The sequence below is a fragment of the Ornithorhynchus anatinus genome, chromosome 7 (genome assembly GCF_004115215.2).
Source record: "Ornithorhynchus anatinus isolate Pmale09 chromosome 7, mOrnAna1.pri.v4, whole genome shotgun sequence".
NCBI classification, from domain to species: domain Eukaryota; kingdom Metazoa; phylum Chordata; class Mammalia; order Monotremata; family Ornithorhynchidae; genus Ornithorhynchus; species Ornithorhynchus anatinus.
In genome coordinates this window covers 14,075,544-14,088,377 of record NC_041734.1, presented here as the reverse complement: position 1 = coordinate 14,088,377, position 12,834 = coordinate 14,075,544, and the positions used below count along the sequence as shown (strand labels likewise).

General features: G+C 43.0%; 1 protein-coding gene across 2 annotated transcripts in view; it reads left to right on the top strand.

Moving 5' to 3' along the window:
- The window catches only part of MAPRE2 (microtubule associated protein RP/EB family member 2), a 122,073-nt gene that overhangs the window by 22,521 nt on the left and 86,718 nt on the right, over nucleotides 1–12,834 (top strand). Inside the window, exons 2-3 of one of the 2 annotated variants that reach the window (XM_029068422.2) lie at nucleotides 2,820–2,881; nucleotides 8,352–8,412. The gene's annotated coding sequence lies outside the window, so the exon portion shown is untranslated. The remainder of the gene's footprint in view (nucleotides 1–2,819; nucleotides 2,882–8,351; nucleotides 8,413–12,834) is intronic. The other variant, XM_007667463.4, reaches the window with a different exon arrangement.

Sequence of the window (12,834 nt, the reverse complement as noted above, 5' to 3'; positions counted from 1 at the left end):
GGGGTGAGGGGGCACCCTCCCTCAAGCCCATTCCACAGCCAAAGTCTGCCTCCACACACCTTTACACACCTTTCCCCGTGCTGCCGGAGATGTGTACTGTGAGTCAGTAAGCAGGGAACATGTCTACCAACTCTGTCCCAAATGTTCAGTACAGTGCTCTGCACATAGTAAGCGCTCAATAAATACTATTGATGGATTGGCTATTGTGTGACCTGGATGGACTGCCCAGATAGGCATAGTAGATGCCACCTTGAAGACCACACTTTCAGAATACAGGTACTGAATCCCCGCTTGCAGTTGAGGGGAATGAGGCACAGAGAAGTGAAGTGGCTCATCCCAGATCACACAGCTGGCAAGTGGCGGAGCTGGAATTAGAACCCAGGTCCTTTGGCTCCTAGTCAGTCAGTCAATAAGTCATATCTATTGAGTGCTTACGTGTGCAGAGCACTGTATTGAGCACTTGGAAGAGTACGATATAACAATAGGGTTAGGGTTAGTCCTAGGGCTATTTTTGTCCACTAGACTACTGCTTTCCCTAAACTCTTCCCTTTCCATGTGGTATGGAGTGGACTGGTCCAAGGAGTGGAATTGCTAGAACAGCATTATCTGGGTCTGCTGTTCTTTTAATCCCTTCCTTTCCCTTCTCTCTCACCAGACAGCAGCCAAGCCTGTAAATCCTATGCTCGGGACTCCAAACTCCTTGCCCCAGCTCACGGCTGGCTTCAGACAGTTAACCTTTCCAAGGGCACAGCAGAATGGCCTAGTGGAAAGAGCACGGGCCTGCAAGTTAGAGGACCTGGTTCTAATCGCAGCTCTGCCACTTGCCTGCAGTGTGACCTTGGGCAAGTCCTGTGTCTGGTTCCTTATCTATAAAATGGAGATTCAATTTATGCTCTCCCTGCTCCTCAGATTGTTAGCCCCATGTTGGGCAGGGACTGTGTTTGACGCGATTATCTTGTATCTACCCCAGTGCCTAGTATAGTGCTGGGCACCTAGTAAGTACTTAAGTATCACAATTATCATTTTTATTACTATTATTATTATTAAGGCAGGGAGAAATCTGCTACCTCCCTCCTGGCCCTTCCAATGTCATTACACTGTGCTGCACGAGCACAAAGGTTGGCTTAATGTTGTCATTACAACCTGCTCTGTAAACCTGCAGTTTTCCTTATGATAGCATGATTTCACCCTGCAAGTGCAAACAGAATAATGTAATGCTATCATATGGAAATCCATTTATACCCTTGGACCTAGATCATTAGAGCCAATGGATTGAGTAACTAGAACCCCAACCTCCCTTGCTCCAGAACAATTGGGTTCACCTCCTAGGTCCCTGTCCCAGTGGGTATCCTTTTGGATAAGTGGGTGCCACCCTTGCCCCGCCATGTCTGGTGGTACACTAGCACCATTATTCCCCACTCACTCTGATACATCTATATATCTATATATTCTCCACTCACTCTGACATATGTATATATATGTATTTCTATATATATATTTGCACTAATCAGGTTGGACACAGTCCATGTCCCACATGAGGCTCACAGTCTTAATCCCCATTTTGTAGATGAGGTAACTGAGGCACAGAGGAAGTGAAATGACTTGCCCAGGGTCACACAGCAGGCAAGTCGCGGAGCTGGGATAGAACCCAGGCCTTTCTGATTCCTAGGAACGTGCTCTAATCCACCAGGCCACGCTGATGTTTTTCTTGTGTTGCCATCCACGTTGACCCTCAGGTGGTTACGTCCAACATGTACAATTTGATGCCAGCCCTGCCCCAACTTTCAGCAGAAATAAACATTGTCCTTGGCCGTGCAGATGGGTTATCATTTTTTAATGGTATTTCATTCATTCATTCAGTCATATTTATTGAACGCTTACTGTGTGCAGAGCACTGTACTAAGCGCTTGGAAAGTACAGTTCAGCAATAGAAACAATCCCTGTTCACAGTGGGCTTAAAGTATAGAAGTGGGGAGACAGACATCAAAACAAGTAAACAGGTATCAATAGCAGCAATATGTTTATTAAGCGCTTACTATGAACCAGGAACTGTAGTAGGTGTTGGAATAGATACAATATAATCAAGTTGAACGTAGTCTATGTCCCCATTTTACAGATGAGGTAACTGAGGCACAAAGAAGTTAAGTGACTTGCCCAAAGTCACACAATAGACAATTGGCAGAGCTGGGATTAGAACCAGGTGCTCTGACTCCCAGGCCCAAGCACTTTTCACTAGGCCTCACTGCTTTACCGCTTGCCATACTTCCTGCTGAATTCAGATCTGCCTCTTGGTCTCCTAAGCCTCCTGAAAAGGAAAGTTACTTCAAGGAAAGCTACTCGTCTTGGTATCGCCATATACAACCCTGGCCTGTCAGCCGCGGATGTCTCATCAGTTCACCCCTTCTGTACCCCACTGAATCAGGCTGCATTTCTCTGTGCCTTCATAGCATTTGATCTACCTCCCCTGCTTGCATTGGCCCCATTGTTAATCGCAAGACACCCACAGTTTACTTTCCATGTAGTAACCTATTCCTCGTTTGAACATGTAAACTCTTTCTTCAGAACCAAAAAGTGAAGAGAAGCACACTGTAATAATTAAGGCCTAAATGTTGTCTGGATCATTTAAGACTGCCTAAGAATAGATTGACTAGCGTAGGCCAAAAAATCCATGAATACTATTAAGCAAATGTGCTAGACATTGTGCTCTTGTACTTTGTTAGAACTAACGGTTGCAAAATACTGTTAACGCCTATTCCATTCAGTCAAACTTTTCCACTTGATTTCCCTTTTAACTAAATGCATTCTCATTTTCTTTCTAGTATACCATTCCTCTAAGGAATAGTTCATTTCAACAACCAGTGAAAGAGTCTGGATGCTTAAGGTAAGAGTTTACCAGTTCTGGTACTCAGATTTCTATAAACATAGATGCAGAGTGAAAATGCCTAGCCCCTTAATGATTCATAAAAAGTTTACGTTGTGCTAGAAAGTTATTTTCTCTGCAGTCCATTTATAGACAACTCACAGATGACTGAATAAATATTCAAATAATGAAAAGTAGTTTAATAATGGGAAATGGAGATGCAAAAGACAATTTGCAATATGGAGAAGGAAAGAAAGAGTCGATTTCTGCTACACCTTATTAGTAGTTTTGTCCTCTTACTTTTCTCTCTCTTCTTTTAACTCAAGTAATAATGGCAATATTTTGACAAGCAAAGAAACAGCATTGGAGGTTTTAACCCAGTATCTATAACATAGACTACAATCTAAAAAGAAAAGCATATAGAATTTAGGATTCATTCTTAAATCTGATTGTCTAGACTTCCAAAGGACTCCTGCACTGAGCGCTGGAAGAAGCATCTGTTAGGCCGGGAACAAAGAAACAATTAGCCGTAGGTCCACCAGATGGCAATATTTAGAAAGGCTTTAATAAAGGAAGTCAAGTCTTTATACAAATGGCTAATAACAGTGTCTTCTTTTTCCTCTAATTGTCCCATAATTATCCTTTGTAAATTCATACTTTTTTTTTCTGTAAGGGTCCCAGATTTGCCCTTGCCCTTCCCAAATGAAGAAAACAAGTATGCTCCTTGCCCGAGTTATAACCAAGCGTGGGGTGTGCACTCTTGATACCCGCAGAGACATACTTTGTTAATCAGGGTTTTCAGTAGTTTTTCATTATCATAATAAGTTATCTTTTATCTTTATGGCATAGCTGTGGCTTTAATAAGTCCTGATTTATAGAGGACGAGTTCTAGTTTCTGAAATTCTTAAAGTTAAACTATTATTTCAGTTGTCTGAGAGCTAAATCAAATGAGTCTTACAAGTGCACTGGTCCTTGTTTATAACATTGGAAGATGTGTTTACAAAAGATAGCTAGTCGTGGCTTTATAGCTGTTGTCTGCGTATATGTATCTTGTGGCTTCTTACAGTATGGGAATGTAGCTTAGCCGTGCTGCAAATGGCTCTGAGGATGTTTCAAGGAGATTCGAGTACTCTCCAAGGATTTAAGACCAGAGCAAAGTAAAGGGGTAGTAGAAAAAGGATCAGCTTAGTACGGGGCAGCGGGTTGCTGAAAGCAAATCAGCCCACCTAGGCTTATGAGATAAAGTCTCTTCATGTATATATATATATTTTTTTTCTATATATATATATAGATATATATAGAAATATATATAAGCTTTTTGTGGCAGGGAATGTGTCTACCAATTTTGTTGTACTCTCCCATGTACTAAATACATTGCACACAGTAAGTTCTCAGCTTGGCTTAGTGGACAGAGCCTGGGCCTAGTAGTCAAAGGGACCTGGGTTTTAATCGCAGCTCTGCCACATGCCTGCTGTGTGACCTTGGCCAGGTCACTTAACTTCTATGTGCTTCAGTTACCTCATCTGTAAAACAGGGTTTAAGAACTTGAGTCCCATGTGGGACATGAACTTTGTCCAAATCGATTAGCTTGTATCTACCCCAGGGCTTAGAACAGTGCCTGGCACAGAGTAAATGCTTAAATTAAAAAACTGATATATATATGCATATATAAATCATGTGTATATATATATACATATATTGTTAATATATATGGGGGGAGAGAGCTTCTGTAGTCATTAATCATTCATACATTTTTAAGGGCCTTCTAAAGACTTGGGAATGAATTGGGTTGCTAGACGGTATCAAGAAAGTAAGAGCATGAGCTACATCTAGGCTTGGACTTTGTAATCCTGTTTAAATGCTCCGGGACAGATTTTCTGAACAGACTGTTATTCTTAAAAGGTGTTAAGTCAGGAAGCATGGGATCACAATCCATTAAAGAAACTGGAAGAGTTTCTGGAATTTCCTAAATAATTCCTCTTTCTTGAAACCTCATCTGGCCTTACTGGGTACGCTACCACATCTCCCTCCTCTGCAGGGCATTGTATAATTTACGTAGCCAAAACAGAAGTCCCTTCTTAGCTCTGGATGGGGTTGGAGGAAGAAGAAGGGCCATTGCCCAGATCTTGCATGAAGAGGAGCCCTGTGTCGGGTAGGGCTGGCTCTTCCCAGCTGTAGATCTCACTTTCCGTTTAAACAAAAATCAATCCATCTGCAATATCTATTGAGCACCTACTGGGTGCAAAGTAAGGTCAAGTGGTTGGGAGGCTATAGTCAGTGTAGAAACATGATCACAGCAAATGCTCAATAAACATGGGTAATTGTACTGTTCTGTCTCTATATGAGTAAATTCCCTTCGAGAGGGGCAACATTCCTCTTTCCTCTCTCTCTCTCCTCTGCTATGGGCACAGTGAAATTGTCCTTTTTGTGGTTGTATCTATCTGGGAGTACTTGGTTCTTTTTCTATTGAGAGGGGGAAACTGCTAATACTGAACTAAAACAGCATTCACCCAAGCCTAACAAGCAGCCCTTTTCCATTAGTAACACCTAATGGAGGGGAAATAGCATGGCCCAGTGAAAAGAGCACAGGCTCGGAGTCAGAAGGACAAGAGTCTATTGCCGGCTCCACCACTTCTCTGATGTGTGACCTTGGGTCAGTCACTTAGCTTCTCTGTGCCCGTTACCTCATCTGTAAAGTGGGGATTCAATCCTTCTCCCTCTGATTTAGACTTTGAGCCCCATGTGGGACAGAGATTAGCTTGTACCTACCCCAGTGTTTAGAATAGTGCCTGGCACATGGTAAGTGCTTAACAAGTACCTTTTTAAAAAAAAAAAGGAAAAAAAACCACCCAGAGATCCAAGGCAAATATGAAGTCAACAAAATGCCTTCGTCCTCTAGAACAAGAAACACTGAGGGGCTTTGGCCACATTTTCTGCACTCAGTAAGTGCTAAAATAAGTACCAGTGATTGACTGCCTCACCTAGAGTGCCACTAGCATCTTAGTGCTGAAAAACCCAGCTCCTGGACCATCTCCAGAAAGGGTCTTTTGACAGATAGGATGGTTTCAGTCATTCTTGGGGTCTTCTTTGTTCTCAGCAGAAAAGGCTGTGTTACAACCGCTCTCTGGAGCTCCAGGTTGTTAAGGGAGAGCAAAGCCAAGTGTAGGTAGCCACATAGACCTGGGAAATGGAATTTTTGGTTGCTGAAAAGTCTGTTTTGAAACCATTCTACAATTGCTTTGATGTGATTTGTCCTTCTATGATCCTGTCCCCTTTGGAAGGGTAAATTCAAGTACATGAGGTGGTGTGGGGCAAATACCTCTTATACTGGAACCTGGTGTTAATCTGTACGTATCTATAGCACTTTTGTTTTGTGCAGTCGTGCAGGGCAGTACTTATGTCCTTCAAAATAAGGATGAATCCAGTGTTGTATATGTATTTTATGTAATATATATATATATACACACACACACATACTATATCTACATATATAATTCTTAGGAATGTCTCAGAAGACAGGTCCTATATCACTGTTTATTTGTAGTATCTGTTCTTTGAATAACTTGGTGAACATAATATTGTTATTGCAATTTAGAAAGAATGAAGAATGAACCCCCCTGTAAAATGCACTTCCTTCAGGGAGCACATGAAAACTGTTAATGAAGTCATGTATTTATGAAAAGAAAACATTCAGTGTGCCAACATTTTCCCCTTCCTTCCTAGAATGCTACTATTAAGATTGAATGGCTGCATAGGGAGCAGTTGAACTTATTTTGAGTGTGAAATTTGTCCATGGTTCGTAACCTAACTCAAAGGGGCTTGAGCTGAACACTGGGACAGCTCTGAACCAGTGAGTTTTACTTGCTGTGCTATTTTTTGGTGGTTTTATTGCACAGTGCTATAGTGTTTACATTCCCCTCTCCCGGGCCTCCCCCATCTGTAACATGTATTTGTGTGATTAGGTTAAATCACAAATGAAACAGCCATCTGGTTGCAAACCCTTCAACACTTAACAATCCCTGGGGTAATAGGAAGGAAGAGAATTCCCATTCTAGGATCAAAATTCATTTTGTTTTCAGGACCTACTGTATAAAGCACCAAGGGCAGGTCAGAGAACATTAATTTCTCCCTAACAAATCTGTGGAGGAGTAAAAAAAAAAAAAAATTACCGGCCTGCCAGTCAGCTGAGGAGATACATAGATAGTAAGCCCCCCTGAGTTGATATGTTTGGTTTTGGCTGGCTAATACCTGCACTTTGATTCTTCTATGTCCACATGTCATGTGAAGCTTTTGACTAAAGTTTATTTTCACCCTCTTCCCCCCCAAATCAGTTTCCTGATATGTGTCTCAGGGTCATTCACTGGTGAGAGAGACAGCAGAATGGCAGTTGTACCTTCTGGACTATTTCCTGGAAGAAGGGCCAACCCCCAGCTGGAGTCCTGAGAGGGCCTGGGAAGTCAGCAAGTATGTATTGAGGCCCTACAGATGCATGATAGTATATAATGGAGGGCTGGCCTCAGATCTGGGTCATCCTGGACCGATCGTAGCCAACAAGAAAAGTGACAGCCCTTGTGTTGTTTGTTAAGCACTTACTATGAGCCAAGCACCATACTAAGCGCTGGGGTAGAGACAAGATTATCAGGTCAGACCGTGTCCCTGTCCGACAAGGGGCACATGGTCTAAGAGGAAAAGAGAATGGATATTTAGTCCCCATTTTACAGATGAGGAAGCTGAGGCCCAGAGAAGCTAATAAGTCCCTTGCCCAAGGTCACATGCAGCAAGCAAGTAGCAGAGTCAGAGTTAGCAGCCAGGTCTTCTTATTCCCAAGCCTATGCTCTTTCTACTAGACTACGCTGCTTTTCATAAAGTTTCTAATTTGTCTTGAGGACCGAGGATGGCCTGGAGACGAGTGTTTTCAGCTTTTAAATCTGAGCCAATACCAACTGCCTTTGGAATGAAAATGAATTCGTAGGGAGATTGTATTTTTCATATCAGTTATTTTCTCCATGTCCAGGTATGGAAGGAAGTTATTAGGTAGTTATGGTATGCATTGTAGTTACTATGTGTTAAGCTTTATAGAAAGTACTGTACAAGATAATCACACCTCTAAACTATGAGCTCATTGTGAGCAGGGAATGTGTTTGTTTATTTTTATATTGTTCTCTCCCAAGCATTTAGTACAGTGCTTTGTGCACAGTGAGTGCTTGGTAAATGCAATTGAATGAATTAATGAGCACCAGATACATATGTATCTCACTCTCAAACTACAGGGGGAAAATACACATACAGACATCCCTCTAGACTGTAAGCTTACTGTGACTAGGGAACATGTCTACTCTCCCAGCGCTTAGTACAGTGCTCTGCACTCAGTAAGCATTCAATAAATACTATTGATTGGTACCCCATGGAATAACCAGGCTGCATTGCAGTCCTTGGAACTCTTGTTGCAACATGAGTGCCTGTATGATGAGATCCATTTGTTTCTTGGCAGATATACATTTAGGTTTTGTTCTGAACAGACCCAATCCCAAGATATTGTCCAGGAACTACAGGTAAGTTTAAAAAAAAAAATACCCCCAAAATTCCTTCCTGCCTCTTTCTCCTCTCATCCTTTCCAACCTTCCCCTGTTTCCAGCAGCTTTTCTGCTACACACTGTCTGAACCTTGAACTTGTCCTCTCCAACTCCCTCCATCCTCCATGCTCTCTTTTTATTAAAAAAAAATTATAATGACAGCTGCTGCTACCAATGTGGTCACCATATCCTCTTCCTTCCTGCATGTAGCCTCTTCCCACCCCAGGCACAGCTTTTAGGGTGGAGGCATGGGTGGAGGCTCAGGTGATGATGGCAGTAGCTCACTTCCCTCTTCAGCCCAAACCAGTCCGTGCCTTTTCTTGCATATGTAGTTTTTGGCAGGACTACAAGTTGGTAGGGGGAGGGTCACTGTCCACACTTGCCTAGCCAGGAATGAATGCTAGCAACACTATGGTTAGGTTAAAAAAAGATATATCCGGGAGCAAAGAGGAAAGACCTGGGAAGAGGAGTAGAGCAAGGAATGCGGAGTGCAAGAAAGTGATTGGAGTGAAGGAGGATGGGAGAGAACAAGGGAGAAGGGGGTGGGGAGGAAATGGATTTTTCTGCAGTGACCACAGGATACTGTCCACCCTCTGCTCCCCATTCGATGAGGACAGTAAAGCACAGAGAGGTTATGTACCTTGCTCAAGGTCATACAGCAGGCCAGTGGCAGACCTGGGATCATAACCCAGTTCTCCTAACTCTCAGTCCCCTTATACTTTCTCAGGGGCAAGTTGACTCAGAGAGGAGAAAATGGGAGGGACAGGGGAATAGCAGGCATTCCTTTCTACTCTTTCTTCCCTTCCATGTCACCCTTGGGTTTAACACCCCAACTACAACATGGCAGGGGTGGAAAATGTGCAGACAAACATTTTTCAGGGGTGACGGAAATAATTTTCATCCTTTTAGTCATCCTCCATTAACCTAATTCACTCAATTGTATTAATTGAGCGTTTACTGTTTGCAGACCACTATACTAAGTGCTTGGGAGAGTACAAAGTAACAGAGTTGGTAGGCACATTCCCAGCCCACAACGAGCTTACAGTCTAGAAGGGGAGACAGATGTTAATATAAATAAATCAATGACAGGTATGTCCATAAGTGCTGTGGGACTGAGGGAGGGTTGAATGAAGGAGGCAAATCCCAGGGCAAGGGTGATGCAGAAGGGAGTGGAAGAAGAGGAAATGAAGACATAGTCAGGGAAGGCCTCTTGGAGGAGCTGGGCTTTTAATAAGGCTATGGAGGTGGAGAGAGTGATTGTCAGTTATAAAGCTGGCAGGATGTGGGCGAGGTGTCAGTGGCGAGGTGAGGGGATCAAGGTACAGTGAGTAGATTGGCATTAGAGGAGCAAAGTGTCCGGACTGGTAGTAGGAAATCAAGGAAGCAAGATAGGAGGGGAGCAAGGTGATTGAGTGCTGTAAAGCCTATGCTGAGGAGTTCCTGTTTGAAGATGAGATGGATGGGCAACCGCTGGAGGCTCTTAAGATGTAGGGAAACATGGCCTGAATGGTTCTGTGGAAAAATGATTGGGAAAGCAGAGTGAAGTATGGGCTGGAGTGGCGAGAGATAGGAGGCAGGGAGGTCAGCGAGGAGGCTGATGGAGTAATCAAGGCAGCTTCTGCAGATGCACAGCAAGCTTCAGCCAAGGTAATTATCCCTAATGGTGACTGTAATTCAGTGATTTGTCCTGCTTCTTCACCAATCGTATCTCAGGATGACCCCCTCCAGGATCAGTCTCCTGAGATAGTGCTTCCTTCAGTTGCCCAATTTCTAAAATGCTTTTTAGTTGGCCATGGAAAGCTTCCAGGTCAATAGGCCCATTTTATAGTAGTATTCTTTATAAAATTGGCCCCACACTCCAGTGGTCTAGCTGCCCCTGTAAGGGAACTGGATTTGGAATCACTTATTCCTTAAGGATCATTTGCAGTTACATCATTAGAATGAACGGAAGTTATTCCCTGCCCAGTTTTGACCAAATCTCTGGGTTAATTTCAGACATAATTAGGAAACATGAACAGTCAGTATTAGAACAAGCAGAAGTTTCTGCACAATGTGTCTTTTGATAGTTTCTGCTCTCAATGGACTCTTCTGTCTACATTTGTGGATGTATTTTATGTTTTGCTGCTATAACCCGGACTCTGTTTTAATAAACATGTTTCGCTTGCTCTGTTGGTATATATATTCACTTTATATTTAGAAGCAGCATGGCCTAGTGGAAAGAGCACGGTCTTGGGAGTCAGAGGACCTGGGTTCTAAACCCAGCTCAGCCATTTGTTTGCTGTGTGACTTTGGGCAAGTCTCTGTGCCTCAGTTGTCTCCTCTGTAAAATGGGAAGTAAGACTGTGAGCCCCATGTGGAACATGGACTACATCCAACCTGATTAGTCAGTATTTACCCCAATGCTTAATACTGTGCCTGGCACTTAGTAAGCGCTTAATGAACACTGTAAAAAAGAAATTGGAGGTCTCCCCATTTAAGGTTTTGTCCTAGTCTCTCCTAAGGTGAGCCCCCTTAACCTCCTCCATTTCCTCTTGGGGAAACCGCTGGGATCCAGTTCATCCGCCCCCTAATGCAGTGTCTTTATGAGTGAGTTTTGGCAGAAAACAATTTTTCAGACTCCCGTATGATGGTGTTTAGTTCTTCATAATATTTTCATCTACTCTTTGATGGTGTTCACTTCTTTGTCATCTGCTCTCAACAAAACCAATAATTATAATTGGGGTATATGTTAAAGTGCAAACACTGTGCCAGGCACTGAGATAGATACAAGATAATCTGGTCAGACCTAGTCCTTGTTTGATTCTCCATTTGAAGGGTATAAATCAACCTCAGAACAATTGATGGAAGTAATGCTTCCAGGAAAGAGGGAGTCTCCCTGTCCTGTCTCTTGCCTGCACAGGAGAACAGAGTAGCACTGATCGTATGCTCCTCGTGGGAAGGGAACGTCCCCAAGTGCTTAGTACAGTGCTCTGCACGTAGTAAGTGCTTAATAAATATGATTGAGTCATTGATTGGGGAGCAGGAACCTGATTTATAACTCCAATGGAACCATCCTGCCCCTTGGTGCTGATGCAGCCTGCTGCTTCCACTCATTGTTTGTCTATTTTTATTATTATTATGGTTGTTTTTCTATCTTTGAAATGTGTGTCAAGTACTGTGTGTCAAATACTGTGCTAGAGGCAATACAAGGTAATCAGGTCAGACACAGTCTCTGTCCCATATAGGGCTCTCAGTCCAAGTAGGAAAGAGAACAGGTATTGAATCCTCATTTTACAGATGAGGTAACTGAGGTACAGAAAAGTTAAGTGGCTTGCCCAACATCACACAGCAGGAATGAGGTAAAGCCGAGATTGGAACCCAGGCCCTCAGACTCCCAGGTCTTTGCTCTTTCTACTAGGCCGCGCTCACCTTTTGGGGGCCTCTGGCGGGTTTCTACATCCTTCACCCAAGACTCTTCTTCACTTTCTCTTCCATTACAATTTAGCAATGGGTGTGGCAACCTGCCGGCTTTCTTTCTCATAGCATGAATCATGGTGAGGTTGGCTTCTCTAAATTTCTAGACAGATTATTCTACCAGCTGCCACATCATATTAGCAGCAATATCTTTTGGGCACCTACTTTGAGCAAAACCCTGGATTGAGCATTTTAAAAACCCAAAAGAAGTCAAGAAGAAGACCCCTGGTCTGGTCTTGAGGAATTTATAATCTGATCACATTTGGCAATGGTCTTGCCGAATGACTAGTAGATCGCAAATGTATCAAACACAGCTGTCAAAGCTAATTTGGATTAATCGATCAATCAATGGAATTTATTGAGCACTTACTGTGTGCAGAGCACTGAACTAAGCTCTTAGGAGAGTATAATACAAAAGAGTTGGTAAACATGTTCCCTGCCCAAAACAAGCGTACAATCTTGAGACAATAATGATAGCAAGACCAAGTCTTACCTATTCTGGGATAAATTGTATAGCATCACTACTTTTCTAATCCTTTGGTTTTATTCCAATCTGATGTCAAAATTGATGAAGTTCCTGTATGGCTTCTGTCTAGAGTACAGTGTTCTACCCAAACCAAGAGCCCAATAAATACTGTTGATAGATTTAGTATTCCACATTTCCAGAAGCAGCCATTTGAAACAGGAGTCTGTGTACCTCCAGTCTCTCTTGATCACTGTTTGAGGGAGAGATGAGGATGGAAAGCATTGGCATTGTAGCCCTACCTAGTTCTCCTCTTTCCCCTCTCCCCCCGTCAAACTTCTCTGATACTCCCAAGCCCTCACCGATTCCCTCACATTTTAGCTGGGGGTCCAGGGTTTCAAGTATTCACAAGAGAAACCGCGTGGCCTAGTGGAAAGAGCACGACCTGGGAGTCGGAGGGCCTGGTTCTAATCCCTCTAATCCCT